Here is a 20,128-nt window from a genome sequence, read left to right as displayed (position 1 = left end):
AATTACGCTTCACATCATACCTGTTATGGGACTGTGACCCTGATGATTGTTTTCTACCTTTGGGTGTTGAATTTCCATGTGCTTCTATCTCAATGTTGTCCTGTACAATCAGTAAGAATAAGAACTATTTGGGTCCTATAGCCCTCTAAGCTAGATCTGGGCAACTGCATGTAAATTTCAGGGAACTGCCTCCTGTCTCATGTGTGGGCCACACACAACACTCACAAAAATATCTTGTGCATCAACAGAGACATTTGAGTTACAAAACAAGATGAAAGGATGATACTTCATGCTCTGGACAGCTTGTCTCAAGATATCAAAACAAGATTCCTTATTGATGAGATTCTTAACTTGATTGTTGTATTTCTTGCTCACCACCTCTTTTATTTGGCAAGATAATGAAGATAATGCTGTAATTAGAGGGGTTTTTTTGTTTTTTTGTTTTGTTTGGGGGCGTGTCTTTTTGAGACAGGATCTCCCTATAGCCCCAGCTGGCCTGGAACTCACTATGTATACCAGGGTAGCTTTGAACTCACAGAGCTTCACCTCCCTCTGCCTCCCAAGTGCTGGACTTAAAGGTGTGTGCCACCATGCCCGGCTGTAATTACAGTTTCACGATCAGTCATTGACCTGTCCTATCAAACCCAGGTATTCTCATGACCATTGCTCTATCTGACTTTAGGTAGTTAGGTTCCAGACACCTTGGTTAAGCAGTATGTTAAGGCCTCTGGGGAACTCTAACCTACTCAGTGACAAGTTTCCTGGATATCCCACAGTTTTTGAGTCTGCACGCACTGATGGGGAGCCACTGCTTAGAACCTCGCCTTCATTTGCAGCAAGCATACTGGTTCTCCAATGCCCAGAAGAACTTACTAGAGCCGTGAGTTTATTTTTCATCCTAGTCCATTTGGACTGTTGTAAACTACCTTGGACAGTGGGGCTTTTACAACAGAAATGTATTTCTCATAGTTCTGGAAGCTGGATTTCTAGATCAAAGTATCTGCAGATTTAATGTCTTCTGATGAGAATCTTGTTTCACAGGTGATCATCTTTTTTTGTCTTCACTTGGGGGAAGGGTATACTAATGTCATTAAGGAGGACTTGGCCCCAATAACCTAATCACTTCCCAAGCCTCCTCTCCAAGTATTTTCACATGAGGGATTAAGTTTCAATATACAAACCTTTGAGCATTTTTCTCTCAAGGAAGATTTGGGATTTCTTTTGGTGTGTACCTATAATTGTGGGTGAAAATTTCAAGATCAGTTTTCTGTAACTTCCCATGTATGTTGTTATTTGTTTCTCTTAGACTAGGTCTGACATAGACTTGAATTTGCTATATAGCTGAGGCTGGCCTTGAACTCTTGATTTTCTACCTCCCAAGTGCTAGGATTACAGGCACGTACCGCAACTCAAGGTCCACATTTGCTTGACCCTTATGTCCTATAGACCCTGGATTTCATGAGGGAATAGTCTAAAATTCAAGGTCCCCTGAAAGCTGGCCCACTTACTCGGGCTCCTATCCAAAATACTGCTGGTATCATCATCTAGGGCTGCAGATATTACTTAGGCCAGTTTTTTTGGTGTTTGCTTTCCATCTTCTGATAAAGGAAGGGGAGGTCTACCAGGACAACAATATAGAACAGGAGTCCTGTATTTCTCTCCAAAGGTAAGCTGTTTCCTTGAGGAGAAAACTTTGCATGTCTAGGAAAGAGCTGGTTATAAAAGGCAAGTTTCAGGAAGAAAGGACTGTGGGTGACCACTAGGCCTCTGGGGTGTTGTCAGCATCTGGCAAGCAACAGCCCTCTCAGGACTTAGTGAAATCTTGAGGTTTCCGCTTATATAAGTCCTTCTCCCTTTCTACAGCCACACTCTTGTTCATACATACTTTTTTGCTCCAGACCTCTGGAACAGTAAGAAAAAGGTCGAATTCCTCATTGACACATTGTAACTGAGCTGCCAATGCATATCCAAAACTTTCCTTTTTTCAGTCTAAAAGTACTCAATTTCTTCCACTGTTTTTGGTCCAGCCACTTACAGATCCCATGCAGAATCTTTTATTTGTGTAAGGTTGTTTTGGAGGGCCAGATATGGTCTGTAATCATTCTTGCAGTGCTGGTACTCAAGCTGTTACCATTCCATGCAGTGGTTCTGGGTCACTTTTCTCTTTTGCACTAACAACTACCTGTGTGGCAGCCATTGTGTTTTCTTATGTCATTTAATCACCAGAACTATAATAGGAAGGACAGACTATCAACAGTCCCTTTTTACTCAAGGCATTCACTGAGATGTTTGGCCATTGTATACAGTTGTGTATCCACCACCTCAATCAAGTCACAGAACAGGTCTCACCCTAAAATTTCCTTCAGGAACTTTTGAGGTCACACATTTACTGTTACTGGACTAGGAGGTAGCTCAGTTGGTAAAGTGTTTGTATAGCATGCACAAAGCCTTGGGTTTGGTCCCTAGCACTGCATAAACCAGGCATATAACTAACAAATTAAATACAACAGCAATAAAATGGGCATGGGCTGGGGGCTCAACAGTAGAGAGCATTTCTAACACAAACAGGCTCTCAGATGCAGGGAGTACATTTCACAGCTAGTAATAGAGGTTTGCAACCCAATTAGCAATAATACACCACCTTTCCCCTCTTCCTAGAATTCTTTTTCCACCTGTCTTGGAGGGTTATTTAGTGTTTCTGTCCGTGATAATTCTTCGTTTGGCTCTCTTATTTCAATCTCTGAGGTGTTGTTGCTTCTACAGAATGTTTGTTAAACTTTATGCTACAATTCCTTCCTATGTAGCCAACTTTCTCCCTACCTTCACTATAAACCCTTTAGACATCCTCTATTTCTTTCCCAAACACCAGCTCTGGTTCTTCAGTATCCAGTAGTCTACTGGGTAATGCTTCCACGGGCATGTACATTTTGCACTCCAACTCCTACAAAATTGAGCTTCTATTCACTTGTGAAAACTTCCTCTCCCAACTTTCCTAAGTATGTCATCTGATCCTCTCCCCCCAACCCCCATGTCACAGAAGGGATGATTTGAGGCTTTGTTCTGCTCCAAAATGCCTCTCAGGCGTGCCTTTCTTTTTCCATTCCAACACATCCCTAGACTTGAAGATCTTATGCCCCACAAAGAAATGTTAAGAAAACCTGGATCTAGCCAGGCGTGGTGGCACACGTGTTTAATCCCAGCACTTGGGAGACAGAGGCAGGTGGATCTCTGTGAGTTCAAGGCCAGCCTGGTCTACATAATGAGTTCCAGGCCAGCTGGGGCTACAGGGAGACCCTTTCTCAGAAAGATTGAAAAAAAAAAAAGGCAAACCTAGATCTGACCTTGTAGACTTAGTCTGGCCCCTTCTGGGTGCTGTTGCACTAATGTAACTTTCTGAAACAGACTTTTCTATCCTTCTGTCACAAGTCTTAAGAGCCCCTATCACCAATAAACAATCTAGAGGGCATTCACAGCCTCCCCAGCACTTTTTGCTCCTACTTCTTCATGCCTGGTGATAGCGGCCTGGTTTCTCCCTACATGCCCTCCCAGCCAGAGCCTAGTCTTTAGCCTGTTTTTGACTCTAAGTGTTTGCACAATGGCAGACAGGGGCAGTGGGTACAAACACCCCCCCTTACCCCCGCGCCATTCTTAAGTCCTCCCACCTGGGAGGTAGCTGGGGACTAGAGCCCACATCCAAGGTCACGTCGTGGGGGAGGGAATGGTCGGGCGGAGCCTACAGCTCTGCGTTTCTCTCCTGTAGAGAGGGAAGCAAGGAGGGAAGCACCCAGCGCTGTCACGAAGTTAGCTCTCCATTTACTCTCTGCCTGAAGCACCAGGAGCGCAGTATTGCATGGCGCATGCGCAGCTCCCATTCCCGGCCAGACGGGAAGGCCAAGGGGCGGAGCAAGGATGCAGGGGCGGTGCCTCCTGATTGGAGCACTTGGCAGCAGACCCGCAGTGTGGCTGCTGATTGGCTGTTTGGGGTCAGGCGCTGTGGACCGAGGGAAAGTGAGTAACCTCGGGGGCGTGTGCTGACCTAGAGTAACCCGGGAGCGGGCAGCCAGGGCTCTCCTTTGTCTCGGTTGGGCGAGAAGCTCTTTGCCCCTGCGAGCCAGCCTGGGCCGAGACCCAGGGCGTGGGATCCGAGGGCGCGGCTGTGAAAGGCCTTTGCATCCACCCTTGATGAGCAGAACTGAAGCCTCTGGGCAGTGGGCAGAGCTGCTTCCTTCTGCCTCTGGATGCCAGCTTCACTGTGTAGGAGTTTAATGAGCTCTTGTGAGGCCGAGGTATCAGATGTCTCTGGAACAGGAGATTATGGGGGTTCACGTTTGCATGTGGCTGGTGCCCCTAGGTGACCTTGGAGGAGAAGCTCCTGTAAACTACCTTAAACCTGGAAAAAGCAAACCTGGAGGTTTTGTATGTACGAGTCTTGCTGCTAGAGGTGGCATCTCCCAACCCGTACTTCATTGGTAAGGAGAGTCTCTAGAGGCTTGGTGTCCTGGGATAATTTTGTTGATGTGAAGAATCAGGATGATGGTTAAACATTGCTGGTAGGAATGTAAAGTGGTTCAGCATCTATGGAAAACAGGTTGGCGATCCCATGAAAAGTTAATTACCAAATGAACAAACAACCCTATTCCTGATTAAATCCCCAAATCAATTGAAAGCAAGTACTTCAATAATTGTACATAAATGTTCATAGCAGTATTATCAGGCACGTAGGGCAGTAAACCTGCTGCCTCAGTTTTCTCCTTCTGATGATTTATTTTCATTGTTAACTTGACTGGATTAAGTATCACCAAAGAGCTATACCTCTGGGTGTGTCAGAGAGGGTTTATTGAAGAGGGAAAACTCACCTTGTGGGGGGTGTCTTCTTCGCATGTGTGTGGTGTGGGTGTCTTGTCCTGAATATAGAGGGGGGGAGTAGACAGCTGAGCACCTGCATTCATATCTTGCTCTCTACCTCTTGACTACACAGTGGGACTTCACCCTCCTGCCATCAGAGCTAAAGCACCTCTTGCCTTGCCTTTCCAGCAGAGGTAGAGCCTAAATAAATACTTCCTTAAGTTGCTTTTGTCAGGTATTTTGTTACAGCAATGAGAAAAATACTGCACCTGTGTTTCCAAGAAATTAGGAAATAAAAATTGGCAAAGAAAACAGTTTGATCAGAAGTGTGGGGCTTTCATTTCTTCCCCACTGTGCCTACAGCCATCTTATAATGTGTAGGCAGCCAACAGACCAAGGTTAGAACATATGCAAATTTCACTGTGAAATAGGTTAACTGGGGAAAGGAGATTGCTCCCCTTGATAAAAAAGAGAGACTGCTGGGGAGGTGGCTCAGTGAACAAAGCTCTTGCCTCACAAGCTTGAGGACCTGATTCTGAATCCTCAGAACCCAGGTAAAGCTGGATGTGTCTGTAATCCTAGAGTTCTTATAGTGTGATGGGAGGGCGGGGATTCCCAGAAGTTCCCAGGCCAGCTAGTCAGATCTAGGCAGCAGCAAACAGAAGACCTTGTTTCAAATAAATGGAAGGCAGGAACTAACATCCAGGATTGTCCTCTGACCGCCACACACTCACTGTGGCACATGCATGCCTTCACATACATGCTACACACATACACATCATTGTACACACACAAAGCTGTAAAAATAAAAATCTAAGGGATTTTTTTTATCTCTACGAGGCTGAGGAAAATGGGTTCTAAATATCCTCCATTGTTGAAAGAGAGGAAGTCTCGGTGTTTTTTGTTGGATGTAAAATTCCCCACCCATTTCCAACCTGGAATTCCTTGTCCTTAAGTCCAATTCCTTAGGTAGGTGAAGAGTGGAAGCTTCTTGTATCTTTTCTTTGAATGTCATCTTCAAGCCTCAGACTCCTGAATGTCTGTTAAACACACCGATTTTGTAAGTGAAAAAAAAGTGATAGTCTAATATCTCCTCTCCCTCCAGAACTTCAGTGAATGTTCACAGTTAAAACAGCACTATTCTTGCTCACCAAAAAGTGGAACTGACTTAAATGTCTTATCAATTGAGGGATGCATAGTGACCGAGTTGCACACATAATGGGATATTAAGAAAAAGAAAGGAATCAAACTGATTTATGCTACACTGTCAATGACTGCATAAAACATGCTGAAAGAAGAAAGTCAGATGCAGAGGTCACACATTATAGATTCCGTTCCTTTGAAATATACAAAGTAGGTAAATCCAGAGAAAGCAAGCAGTTGGTTGCTGCTAGGGGTGGGAAATGGGTGAGAAGAGGAATCGGTGTTCACTGGTGTAGCATCTTCTTTGGGGTGATGAAAGTGTCTTGAAACCAGGTGTGATGGTTCCACAATACTGTGAATGTATTAAGTTCCACAAAATTGTTCAATTAATTATGTTATTTTTACTTCAGAAGAGAAGAAAATTATTTACAATATACCATATCATCTTTCAACTTCTTCATGAACCCGAGGAAAGAAAGTGGCCAAGGTAAGCTTTTAGGACCCCAATAGGGCACTGACCGCACCCACCAGAGAATCAAGACCAGCAGGTTATCTCTGAGAACTCAAGCACACTAGGTGCCATGTAAGGGTGTGATTCTAGTCTCTACGTGATTGTTCACATTAAAATGGCTCCTTTTATGCTGTGGAAATCCACATCAATTTAAATGGTTATACCAGCCACCCCCCAAGGTTGGGGGGGACGTCTTCTAAGTCATCCAGAATTCTTTTAAGAAATAAGAAAATTGAGGCTGGAGAGATAGCTCAGCGGTTAAGAACCCTAGTTGTTCTTGCAGAAGACCCAGGTTCGAATCCCAGCACCCACACGGCAGCTAACAACTGTCCATAACTCCAGTCCCAGGGGATCTGACAGCCTCTTCTGTCCTCCCCGGGCATTGCATGACACGGGTGCACTTACCTACATGCGGACAATACACACATACACATAAAATAAAAATAATAAATAAAAATTAAATTAAAAAAAATAAGAAAATTGCCTCAAGTAATCCTGCGCCCTCTGCTGGCTTCTATGATCACATTCCTCTTTTCCGTCATTCTCTCTAGTTCACATTTTTTTTTGTTTTTTATTTTTATTTTATGTGTATGAGTATATTGGGTAAGTGCACCCCTGTCTTGCAATGCCCGTGGAGGTCAGGAGGTCAGAAGAGGGCATTGGATCCCCTGGAATTGGAGTTAGGATAGTTGTTAGCCATCATATGGGTGCTGGGAATGAAACTTGGGTCCTCTGCAAGAAGAGTCAGCGCTTTTAACTACTGAGCCATTTCTCCAGCCCCAAGTTCACATTGTTGAGGATTCACCCTTTCATGAGAAATGACCCAGAAGGAGAGGACTCCTTTGGCCTTTCTGGGCAGGTCCTCACTTGGTCTTACACCTACCATGAGCCATCACAGCCCACCTGCTCTTTGTGTCTTCAGTAGAGAAACCTGGGATGGAGAGGCGGGTGAGACAGATCTGAGTGTCCCGAGGAGGAAGTTCTTTTTGTCTCCAGCGACTCCAGGATAGACTCTCCACTCTTTGTGCCTTGTGATTATTATCTGAGTCAATTGCCCCAAATTCAGTGAATAAAAATGTCTTTGCCTACATGATAGAAAGTAAGTATATAGGTCACAAAATAGGTCCCGACACTCATTGTGACATTTACCGTATTGTATAGCAGAGATAAAAACACACTTGAGATCTTTGCACTGTTTCATTGTGTTCTGACTGTTTAGGCACAAGGACAATTTCCAATAGGGGGAGAGGCCCTCAAGGAGCTGAGGACTTTATAGGTGGACTGTGGTTGGAAAAGTGGGGAGAAAATGTCAGGCCTGCTTAAAACTCAGCTGAATGTTAAGATGCTATAATAATTACTTTTGCATTCATGTAACCAAATAACTGTTAGAAACAGCCCAAGAAAGGAAAGATTTATTTGACTCACAGTTTCAGAGATGGAGCTCCATTATGGCAGGGAAGGCATGGTAGAGCAGTGCATTTCACATCCTGACAGGTGGGAAGCAGAGAACAAGAATACAGGAAAAAAACAGGGCAAAATACACCCTAAGAGCACACCAGTTGATCTACTTCCAAAGGTCCCACTTCCTACCTTTTACTATTTCTCAGCAATGTCAACATAGTATGAATCTGAGTCAGGATAAAGATGAGGAGAACATAGAAAGAAAGAAGTCCTTGACTCTGGGATCTAGTTTGCCTTTTCTGCTGACTGAGAGTCAGGAAACTTCAATACAACTAACAAAGCCAAAATTGAATGCAGAGATACTATGTACTTTCTAAAAAGACATCGTAAACAAACAACAGTGTTCAAAACAATCAACTATGATTTCTTAGGGCCAAAATGCTTGTAACCTTGAGCCTTACAATATTAATAACTTCTCTCTCATTCCTAAATCTGCACATTGCACCTCATAAAACCACCTTGAAATTTCATTTACAAAGTAAAACTCTTTAAGATAAGTTATAAACCAATTCATATAATTTTTAACTTTGAACCCTTAAATTTTAAGCCTGTATAATCGTTAAACCTTGTTGTGAATTCCTTTGAGGATTGTAACTTAGGAAGCCACCAGAGCATCTATATAGCCATTGTAAAGACACTTAAGCAGAATGCTCTTAGCTCACATTCATGTCTTGAGATTGTATGACTCCTATATGACACTCTAAGTAGTTGATCAACATACTGACTTTGCTTTGCTCTCTCTCACCCTGAAATCCTCTTCTGCAGCATGCATGGTCGAGGATTTGAGTGAAGGTCGCAAAGGGAGAAGGAAACTTCTTAGGCTGCTAGTCACTGTGTTGGGCTGTCTTCTTGCAACTAGTTACCAACTCATTAAGGGACTGGTCCATTCATTACTTAAGAGCCCACATAATCTGATTCTCACTGGACATACCTTCACATGTACCCAGAGATGTGCTTCACCAGTTTCCTAGGCCTTTCCTTATCCAATCAGGTTGTTGCATGGGACTGTCTTCTAACAGGCAGACCATGAACAGATGCCATCTGTCCCAAGCTTGGTTGTACCCACTTGCCTAGGATCATTACAGCTAAGCTTGTTAACTGTTTTTCTCAACAGGAAAGGTGGGGCAGGGAGAGCCAGCCACCCTGCCAAATCAACCAGTTGGCCCTAGCTGCACGAAGGGGAGGAGCTAAGAGTATATAAACTGAGGAAGCCTTAGGGACGGTGTCTGGACATTTTGTGTGACTGTGCATGTGCAGAAGTCACTTTCCCATACAGCCTTAGGAGGGGAGCACCCACATTCCTATAAATAAAACCTCACTCATTGCTCTGTAAGTAAACCCAGTAAACTCACTGGTTTCCCAGACTGCAGTTTGGTGAAACTGAACCTTGGTTTGTCATAGGGACCAAAGGAGGAGGGGACCAGATGTTTTGCCCCAGAAGGAATTTTAGCTTCATAGGTTGACAGCTAAGACTAGGTATGGTGGTTCATGACTATAATTCTAGTACTCATAAGGATTGCCATGAATTCAAGGCTAGCCTAGTCTGTATAATGAGTTCCAGGTTATCTTGGGCTACAGAGCGAGACCCTTTCTAAAAACAAAAATTATTGAGTATCACAGATACATAACAAGGAGGCATGAATAGGGTTCTTGTAGAAAAGAAGAATGCAGGTTGACTGGACATAAGTTCAGCAGTTGCCAGCCAGGTAGGAACCGTATTCACCAAGCTTTGCTTCTGAGTATAATTGGGTGCCACCAGCATGTACTTGGATTTAAGGAAGATTGAGGAATGTCTCTTTCATCCTATTTCATGCCTAGGATAGCCAGGAAGTTAGGCCATGTTTTGGAGCCACACCACAGTACTACTCTCTCTCACTGTTTCTTTCTAGGAGAACTTAATCACCTAATGAGTCAAATTTGGACAGTAACAATACCTGCTTCTGATACAGTGAGATGATGTACCTTCCAGCCTACTGTGCAGTGTCTGACCCAAGAAATAGTTGTGAATGTTTTTATTTGCATATATTAATTACACGTGAGTTTCATTACGACTTGCACATTATGTATTTTTATCATATTCACCTTCCCCTTACCCTCTCTTGTCCCTTCTCATTCCTCTTGATCTCCTTTCTCTTCACAACTAGTCCCCCTTCTACTTTTTTTTTTTTTGTGATCCAACAGTTTTCATTAGAGTTGCTTACATGACCATGGGAGTGAGCTTATTTACAGGAGCATGGATCCCTTACCAATGGCTACACTACTAAAAAAAAAATTCACTCCCTCTTTCATCAACCATTAACTGCCTATATATCCCCAGGGAGGGGTAGGGTCCCATGAGCCCTTCCCCAGGCATGGCATTATGTTGACAGGCCCAATCTTGTGCAAATCTTTTGCAGATAGTCACAGCTAATATGAGTTCAAGAGTGCAATGGCCATGTTGTACACAGAAGTTCAGTGCTCCACACCACCACTACCTCTCTCTTGGGCTCTTAACATTCTTTTTGCCCCTTGTTCCATGACATTTCTTGAGCCTTGGAGTAGTTGCTTTAGATGTCCCATTTAGGGTTAAGGACTCAGCAGTCACTGATTTTCTACACTTTGACATGATAAGTCTCTGAAGATACTGCTGACCCCTCAAAAAGAAACTTCTCTGACTAAAGCTGATGGCGGCACTAGTCAATGGACATAAACATAGTCATTTAGAAGGCACTTTGATGGACACATCATCCCCATTTAGGAAAACAACAGTAATAGCTTCCTTACCAAGGTCTATGAACTCCCCAGCCACAGTCCTTAAAAATTCATTAAAGCCAGGGTGGTAGTGCACACCTGTAGTCCCAGCACTTGGGAGGGAGAGGCAGGCCTGGTCTACATAGTGAGTTCCAGACCAGCTGGGGCTACAGGGAGATCCGGTTTCCAAAAAAAGACCAAAAAAATTCATTAAAAAATCATGATCATTATTATTGCATGTGTGTATATGTGGGTGTGGGTGTGCGTGTGTAGGTCCAGGGACGACTTTTGGGAGTCAGTGCTTCTACCTAGTTTTCAACGCAGAATCTCCCTTGCTGTGCTACTGTGCTGCCTACTCTAGGCTAGCTGGCCAAAACCTTCCAGGTGATTCTCCTGTCTGTGCCGCCCATCTCGCCACAGGAGTATTGGGATTACAGATGTGTACCACTGCATCCGGCTTTTTACATGTGCTCTGGGTTGAACCTTACATCATTGATCTTGTCAAACAAAAATCTTTACCTATTGAGCCATCTCTCTGGCCGCTAGCCACAGGCTTTTGATGGTCAGTTCCTAAGGCCTGAAATCTACTCATGAAGTGATTATCCTTATACCAGACTTGATTATCCTCATAACAGACTTGCTTTTACTACATTGGTGAGCATATCTTGCCTGGCTTGTCAGTACTGTTGAATGAAAGGTCTACAGCTGAAGAAGACTGTTGATGATAATTTTTCCCCAGAGACCTGCGTAGTGGTTTTCATTAAACTGGTTAAATGCAGCAAATGTTCATTGATCTAAGATAGTCATGAGCATAAAATTAACAGTAAGGAATGAGACAAGGAGCCAAATATTATGGAGAGTAACCTGAATTTTATCAATCCACAGAGCAACTTGGACTGGTAAAGGGACCAAGCTATAAATTTGTTTCATTAGGACACCTAATTGCTTACTCAGAAAATCTTCAATCCCCAGGGTGTTTTTCAGAGCCCTTCATCAGAATGTTGTCTCTGAAGAGCCACCTACCAATACGGCCCCTCAGCCTATCCATCTTTGTCTTAAAATGGAAGGAATAGGTGACCCAGATAACAACTCCTCTACTTCAGGTCTCTTCAATAACCCTCTTTTACAGCTAAATTCTCAGAAAAACAATCAAGATTCAACCAAGTAATTAGGTAACTACATGTGCTGGTTGGCTCTGAACTCCTTGTTTTGGATATTTTGTAATCCCACAGCCATCTCATTACTGAGAGGCAATGCAATATCCCGAATAAGGCAGAGCAGTGAAGGAAGTTGAAAAGCAGCAACTCATGGACTTCTCAGAACTCTGTGATCACCTGTACTCACCTATTCTGATCATACCCCACCAGAAGACATCTTGTTCAATGAAACAGGAAATCCTGTTATTACAGAAGAATGAACTCCTTTTGCAGCCGAGACCACTTTTCCTACTAAAGAGTTCTTGTTAGATCCTTGCCCTAAGGAATATTTAGACATCAGATTTGCTGCTGTGTTCTAAAAGTGCCAAGCTCAGGTGCTTAGGACTGAGAGGGAAGATGACAGAGAGGAGCTCCATGTCGGCTTGGGAAGCAGCTGGGTCTGATGACAGAAACAGCTTCTTTGTAACTTGTTTCCTGTATCACCATCCCTGTTTAAGAACCGTACCCAGCATGCTAACTCTCTCCCCTGATAATTTTAACTGCTATGCAAACGCTTTGGCAAGGAATGTTCTTGTGTTTTGTTTGCTTGTTTGTTTTGTTTGTTCTTTTTGTTTCTTTCCCTTCATTTTCACATGGTTCGATGATAACTAACAGATAACTTCCTAGAAGAGTTGGTTGAAATTTTAGCTACAGCCTCCTACCTTGAAACTCAAGAGAGATCAAATAGGGGCTGGAGAGATAGCTCAGTGGTTAAGAGCACTGACTGATCTTGCAGAGGACCCAGGTTCAGTTCCCAGCACCCACATGTCAACTAACGACCACCCATAACTCCAGCTCCACGGAATCTGTTGACTTTGCTATCTGAGCATCCTTTAATTAAAAAGCTTGCTAGGTTTTTGGTGGTGCATGCCAACCTATTGCTGACTGCAGCTTACCTGGAAAGCAATAAAGAAAGAAGAGAAGGCTGATAAGGACTAAGCAATAAAAAGGCCCCTGGGAACAGAAGAGTGAGGATGTAAGACTATCTGCTTAGTGTCAGAAAGGAGGGTTCTTGCCTTTTAATATTTGGACATTTTACAAAACTAGTGTTTTAGAATGGGATTCTTTAGAACATGGGTGGTATCATTCAGCATTTCAACAGCAGAACATTAATCCTTTGCTCATCTGGTTTTTGAGCAGAACATTAAACCTCTGCCAAGCTGGCTTTTGGAATAGGAACCCAGATGGCCCAAAACTCAGCCACTCTTGTGGCTTCCATCTCCAGTTCTTTTAATCCTGGCTAAGACAGCGGCCTTGGATACTTTCTTCCGGTCATAAGCCAGGCCGAGCACGGCCATGCAGTCGATGAAGAACGTGGTGAAGTTGATGTGCCAGCGGTACTCACTGGCTGAGTAGTCAAAGGGGAAGGAGTGGTGGTATGCAGCATTCCTTTTCCCGTGGTACTAGTGTTCCCTCTAAGTGCGGGAAGTTGCAACAGAAAAAGACAACAGGAGCCAAAAGTCAGAGGAACCAATGCTAAGGTGGTTCCTTGAGACAAGGTTCTCTAAATTGCTCAAACAGACTTTTAGTTCCCTCAGCCTCTGCTGGCTCAGTGAGCTGCTCTGACTGAATTTTCTGAGCTTTGACTCTGGGGTACTGGGGATGAGGATTGCTGATAAAATGGAATCTTTCTGATAAAAGATTCCTTGCATCATCCAAGATTTAATTTTTTTTCTGAAATTTCTGATTGTTTGGATGAAAATTACTTTTATGGTGAACGAAATTAATACGATATTCATGCAAATATATTGCAGGAAATACAAACTGTCTCTGCAGGACATATAAAATGTAGCTTCTCTCCACAAATCTATGTTGTTCAACACAATCTGTGAGAGCATGAAGATCATTAGATAGCATCAACGTGAAGTGCGAAGTTTTGTGGAACAAAGCAGCCATTGTGAACTATAACAAAAGCTCCTTAACGTGATAGTCTGGGGTTACACATTTTTAAAAATTTCTTAAAATTCAAGAAAGGCATTAAATACAGCCAGTTTACAAAGGGGAACTCAGTATCATTAAATGTGATGCAATTTCCTCTATGTAGAAATTCAGCTAATGTTTACTTTTCAAAATAGATGTCAAGGGGCTGAGATGATTGCTGTCAGTAAAGTGCTTGCCACCCAAGCAGGAGGATATGCATTCTGATCCCTAGTACCCACGTAAAAAGCCAGGCATACTGTCATGTGTGTACCTGCATTGACAAGAAGATCCTCGGGCTTGCTGGCCAGCCACTCTAGCTGAATCAATGAGCTCCAAGTTGAGTGAGAGACCTTGTCTCAAGAACAAATAAGTTCTGAACTGTTGGGGCTTGCCACCAGTCTTAGCACTTGAAAGGCAGAGGCAGGTGGATATCAGTGAGTTCAAGGCCAGCCTAGTCTATGTAGGGAACTTTGGCCAGACAGGGCTACACAGTGCTTCCATGTCAAAGAACAAAACCAAACCAAAAGATAGATAGATATATAGTATCGCAGAGAATTAGGAAGACACTGGACATTGATATCTAGTATGCAGGCACACGTGTATTCATGAGCACAAACACAGACACACACATAGCACAAGAAACATACAATGAATATGAAAAACTACATTGCAGTTTGATATATTGGCCCAGGCCTAATGACACAGGTTTGTAATTCCTGCTACTTAAGAAGCCGAGGCAGTAGGAATGCAAGTTTAAGGGCTATCTGGGAAGTTATAGGAGCCGTGTCGCAAAATTAAAAAAAAAAAAAAAGCTGGAGATATAGCTTAGTGGTAATTTGTTTGCCTAGCTTGGTTGAGGCACTGAGTTCAATCCCTAGACTGAACCAAAAATACAAAAATCAAAATACAAAAACACAGTATTTCCTCTTGATGCCTGAATAAGATAGGTTCAATCATATAATAAGTGAGGAGGGCCAGTGACACTGGCCTATAATCCCATCTACTTGGAAGTGTGAAACAGGAGGATTGAAAGTTTAAGTCCTGGAGGCTTAGAGAGATGACTCAGCAGTAAAGAGCACTTGGTGCACTTGTAGAAGACCCATGTTCCATTGCCAGCATCCAAGTTGTGGTTATCAACATCTGTAACTATAGTTCCAGGACCTGGTTCCCTTGTGGCCTCAATGGTGATCAGGCATGCATGTGATGCACTAACTTACATGTGGGAAATCAATCTTACATGTAAAAGGTCAAAATAAATAAAAGTTCAAGTCCTACCTGGGCAACTTAGGAAGACACTGTTTCAAACTACAAAAGGGCTGGGCAAATACCTTATTGGTAGAAGTTCAAGGCCAGCTTGAGCTACAGAGTGAGTTTGAGGTCAACCTAGAACACTTAGTGAGATCTCAGTCAAAATTTAAAGACTATAAAGAGGGCTGACAATATAGCTCACTGAGAGAGCATTTGCACATAGCTCTGAGCTGAATCCCCCATATTACAAGGCTGGGGGGAGTTAAGGGAATAGAAGGAGAGGAGTTGGGTGGAGAAAGATGAAGATTAAAATGGTTAGAGACAGACGGAGCAGAGCAAAAAGTGAAGGGAGGGAGGAAAGAGCAGGTTCCGAGAAGAAAATGACAATACAGACAAAGCGTTCACCTGCAGCCGCTTAGAACAGCCAGTCCTAAGGAGGCTGGAGTGGGGAAAGCTCACTATAGTTTCATCAGTAATGCAGGACACATCTCAGTCACATCATTCCATTCCATTTGCATGACACGCTTAGAATTGTAGGGTATAGGGGAATGGAAGAGCATGTAGAGTGGTTCCTGAACTTGGGGTTGGGGGAGTCATGACACCACAGAATGGAAAGAAAAGAATACTTTGAAAGTGACCCACTCAAAGAGCATTGAACAAAGTCATGCTTGTTTTTTTTTTTTTTCTAGACTTTATAGGGCATGACTAGCAATGACACACTGGGCTTACTGGCCTCTCCATTGACCTGTTCTATTTATGAACCTCTTGACCCAATGGAGACTATAGCCCAATCCAGAGAGATGAATCGGGTGACTGAAGAAGGGCAAACTTAAAAGGGCTCATTTGAAGGTGAATTTTGAACTTGCAGCCAAAGACAGTAGTTTTTACCCTTTACCTTTTTTGCATAAAACTTGTTGCCTGACTCTCATGTGTTTCTCAGTATCATAACCCCTAGTTTTGCAATGGAAGATCTGAGACACAACAGGACTTTAAAAACAGACTAATTAGGTCTTTCTGGCTCCTCTCAGAATATCCTAACTAGCAGGCCACTGGACGTAGTGATGCTTCAGACTTACCCATAGTCCCGACTGAAACCAGGGCATTCTCCCGTGGATCAATGTTCTTGTCATAAGGGCGATAGCCATAGAGATGGGCAGCACTGTTCACAAGCCAGGTGATATTAAGCGTTAAGGCATATCTCAGGAAAGTGGCAACATACAAGCCGTGTTTAAGAGTTTCACCCCAAAAATACCAGGGCACCAGTGTGGGCAGGATGAAGCAAATCAGCAGGATGCCTGGTTTGTAGTACCTGCGTGGAGAGATCAGAACGTCAGTCTGGTAAAAAGGACTCTCACCCCTACCTGGATTGGCCACTCTTACTGGGTGTGGCTATATCTTTGTTCTTTCATTGAGTTTAGGGATGAGGTGGGGGTACCATCAAGAGGAAATATAGTGGAAATATTTTCAATAAAGAATGCTATTCTGTCATTTTTCATTTCATTTTATTTTTTATCTGTGTGTTTTGCCTACATGTATGTAAGTGCACCATGTGTGTACAATGCCCACAGAGACCCAAGAAGATGTTAACTCCCCTGGAACTGGGGATTTAGACCATTTTTAGCCACCATGTAGGTGCTGGGAACCAAACCTGGGTCCTCTGGAAGAGTGGCCAATACTCTAACCACTGAGCCATCTCTTCAGTCCTCTGTCAGTTTTTAGATAAGGCTATGTGGTGCTGTGTCATAACTTTCCAAGATCAACCCACTAGTTGCAGCGTTTCCTAACTAGAAATCTGTTGTTCTTACTCACAGAAGGATAAGGTCATGTTACTCAAACAGATCAGATTCAAATTGCAATGTCACCTGCTAATTTGTGCTGCCTGGGTTGTTGTCCATCTGCCTTTGGGCTCCTCTTTTTTTCCTGTCAGGGACATTGACACAGAGAGTAAAGATTGCCCCAAGATTTAGGGCAAGGTTTAATTTTTCCCCTTAGCTAACACCACATTTGTATCTAATCCCTGAGTTCAATGGCAATGAAATGGAGTGAATGAATGTGTGAATTCATTCTAAAAATGAGAGCTTTCCCAACTAGTTCACTAAAGCTGTTGAAGACAATAACAAACAACATTTGTAAGTTGTTGCTATTCATTAATGAACAATATATTTCAATATGAGTGAAATATAAATGTACATAAAGGGAGAATGACTCTATTTATATCATTTTATTTTTACAATGTAAAGAAGAATGCTATGCCATGTAGTTTCCAGCAGAAAATATATTGCCTTAGTTTGTCACTCTTTGCATTCCCTCAGTCAACACTATTTGTTGAGTGATGTGGGAGGGCCAGCCCACTGTGGGTGATACCCATCCCTGGGCAGGTGGGCCTGTGTTGTATAAGAAAGCAGGCCACAGGGGTAATCGGTAAGCAGCACTCCTCCATGGTTTGTGCTCCAGGTTCCCGCCCCATGTTCCTGCCTTGGCTTCCATTGATGATGGACTGTGCTGTGAACCAAGTAAATCCTTTCCTTCCCAAACTGGTATTGTCAGAGTGGTTTGTTACAGCAATTGAAAGTAAGAAAACCATAAACAATGAGTTAATTAGGTGAATACAAATAAAAAAACATTTATATACAAAGTTTTCATACTTTCAAATTAATTTTCCTTACCATGATAACGCAGAGTTGTGTTATGTTAAACATATTTTGGCAGAAATGTGGATGTAGAGAGTAAAATTACGCTTCACATCATACCTGTTATGGGACTGTGACCCTGATGATTGTTTTCTACCTTTGGGTGTTGAATTTCCATGTGCTTCTATCTCAATGTTGTCCTGTACAATCAGTAAGAATAAGAACTATTTGGGTCCTATAGCCCTCTAAGCTAGATCTGGGCAACTGCATGTAAATTTCAGGGAACTGCCTCCTGTCTCATGTGTGGGCCACACACAACACTCACAAAAATATCTTGTGCATCAACAGAGACATTTGAGTTACAAAACAAGATGAAAGGATGATACTTCATGCTCTGGACAGCTTGTCTCAAGATATCAAAACAAGATTCCTTATTGATGAGATTCTTAACTTGATTGCATTTCTTGCTCGCCACCCACCTCTTTTATTTGGCAAGATAATGCTGTAATTAGGGTTTTATGATCAAACATTGACCTGTCCTATCAAACCCAGGTATTCACATAACCATTATCTATCTGATTTTAGGGGTTTGGTTCACAGGCACCTTGGCTAAGCAGCATGCTATGTCCTCCTTGGAACTCTAACCTACTCAGTGACAAGGCTCCTGGATATCCCACAGGCTTTGAGTCTGCACACACTGAAGGGGAGCCACTGCTTAGAATCTCACCTTCATTTGCAGCAAGTATACTGGTTCTCCAATGCCCAGAACTTACCAGAGCTGAGACTGTAGAGTGGGATTCAGGACTTCCAGGATAGAAGCTGAGTCTACTTCAGTATGTATGGCTATAGAACAAGCCAGGCACTATGCTCAGAACCTTTACCTGTGCCTTTATATACAAGGTATTATCCAGGCTTAACCTCACTTTGCAGGATATCCAAAGCTGTGGATGGCTGGGTCCTGTATTGCCTCATATACCTTTATCCACTGCCAAAAGAGGCAAGGTATATAAAGGTAGTTGGTCTAGATAACCTCAGACAGAACTGAGGGCAGGAGAAGGAAGGGGACAAACAGCAGTCATGGACTAAGCTAAAGCAATGCAATGCTGCAAACACCAGCATCCAACACCACATGGCTCCAGGCCCTGCCTGTGACCATGAGATAATTTTAATCCTTTTGTCATATGATACTCTGGCATTACTATTAGTCAAAGACTATTTGATGCTGCCTCATCCAACCCTTGCCACTGGCTAGCTCAGTCTGCTGTTTCCTCTACTATCACCTCTTTGTTCTCCACTTGCCCTTTTTCTTCCTCTTGTGTTATTTCTGCTGACCATTGAGCCTCTCCCAACACCCTGTGGGCATGGGAGTACTTAAGATTTCATTTTGGTAAATAGTATCTAGTTCAGCAATGAGGGTGAGTCCACGCCCAGGGAAACTGGCACATGATGAATGGTTGGGCAATGGGGAAGTTACACAGGAGAAATTGGGGGAGCCAAGGTGGCACTGACCACTCAAAATTTCTTGTCTTCCTAGTCACCTGGGATCATGGGAGGGAACAAATGGCAATGGCTTTTTGAACCAAGGGCCAGTTGTAGCCTTCATAGGTAGAGGAAAACTCCTGGCTCAAGCCAGAGAAAAATAATGGCACTGACCTGACCACTAACTCCAGGATTCTAACCCTTGCAGTGCTATGGCCACTTTCCCAGAAACAAACTCTGACCTGTGTGCATACATATTCCGTACTTAGCCAATGGGCAGGCTCTGCACAGTAAGGATTCTCCAGGAACCAGTGGACATTGGTTCCCACTGGATCCTTTCTTTATACTCATGTCTCCAGGACATACTTGGACTTTTAAGAAATTTTTCAGATGGTCTGGCTAAAATTCTGAAGTCTTCTTTGAATAAAAGAAGGCATAAAGACACCCTCTTCCCCTTCTAGCGCTGGGCCCAGGCCCACTTTTGCTCTTTGTGCCCCAGATCTCTGGACTACCCTCTTAGTCCAGACCTGCCCACTACATCCTGATCCCCAGCACTCAGATATACTCTATTTTTCAGTCTAGTTTGTTAGACCCTTCACAGGTTGCCCCATCCCACCTTGCCTTTGGACTCCCAAGACCAGCCTTTTACCCTGGCTGTCCCCACCCTCACCTTGCCTTGGATTCCTGAGACCAACCTTCATCCTTGACTAGTTTGATAGACCCTTCACAGGCTGTCCCCAACCCCACCTTGCCTTGGATTTCTGAGATCAGCCTTCTACCATGCCTGCCTACTACCCTGACCTGCCTACTACCAAGACCAGCCAAATAGCCTTCAAGAACCTGAAGCACGCACAAACTAACCTGCCATGCCTGAGCAAAAAGCAGCCAAGCTACACCAACAATATAAATAGAACCAAAATTCAAAATAAAAGAAGAATAGAATTTCCTATCAGACATACAACCAA

The 20,128-nt window shown here is 43.3% G+C and overlaps 1 long non-coding RNA gene across 3 annotated transcripts; it reads left to right on the top strand.

The window, feature by feature from the left end:
* Positions 1-4,096: 4,096 nt before the first annotated feature.
* LOC115072442 lies at positions 4,097-9,994 on the top strand. 3 transcript variants are annotated; one of them, XR_003851501.1, is made up of 3 exons: positions 4,097-4,469; positions 6,399-6,475; positions 9,850-9,994. It is a non-coding gene; the product is annotated as an uncharacterized LOC115072442 (long non-coding RNA). The 3 variants fall into 3 exon arrangements; XR_003851503.1 differs by lacking the exon at positions 9,850-9,994 and adding an exon at positions 9,075-9,203; XR_003851502.1 differs by lacking the exon at positions 4,097-4,469 and adding an exon at positions 4,978-5,039.
* Positions 9,995-20,128: the final 10,134 nt, after the last annotated feature.

Source organism: Nannospalax galili, unplaced genomic scaffold (genome assembly GCF_000622305.1).
Source record: "Nannospalax galili isolate Female #2095 unplaced genomic scaffold, S.galili_v1.0 scaffold161, whole genome shotgun sequence".
Classification (NCBI taxonomy): domain Eukaryota; kingdom Metazoa; phylum Chordata; class Mammalia; order Rodentia; family Spalacidae; genus Nannospalax; species Nannospalax galili.
This window is presented reverse-complemented; position numbering and strand designations above follow the sequence as displayed.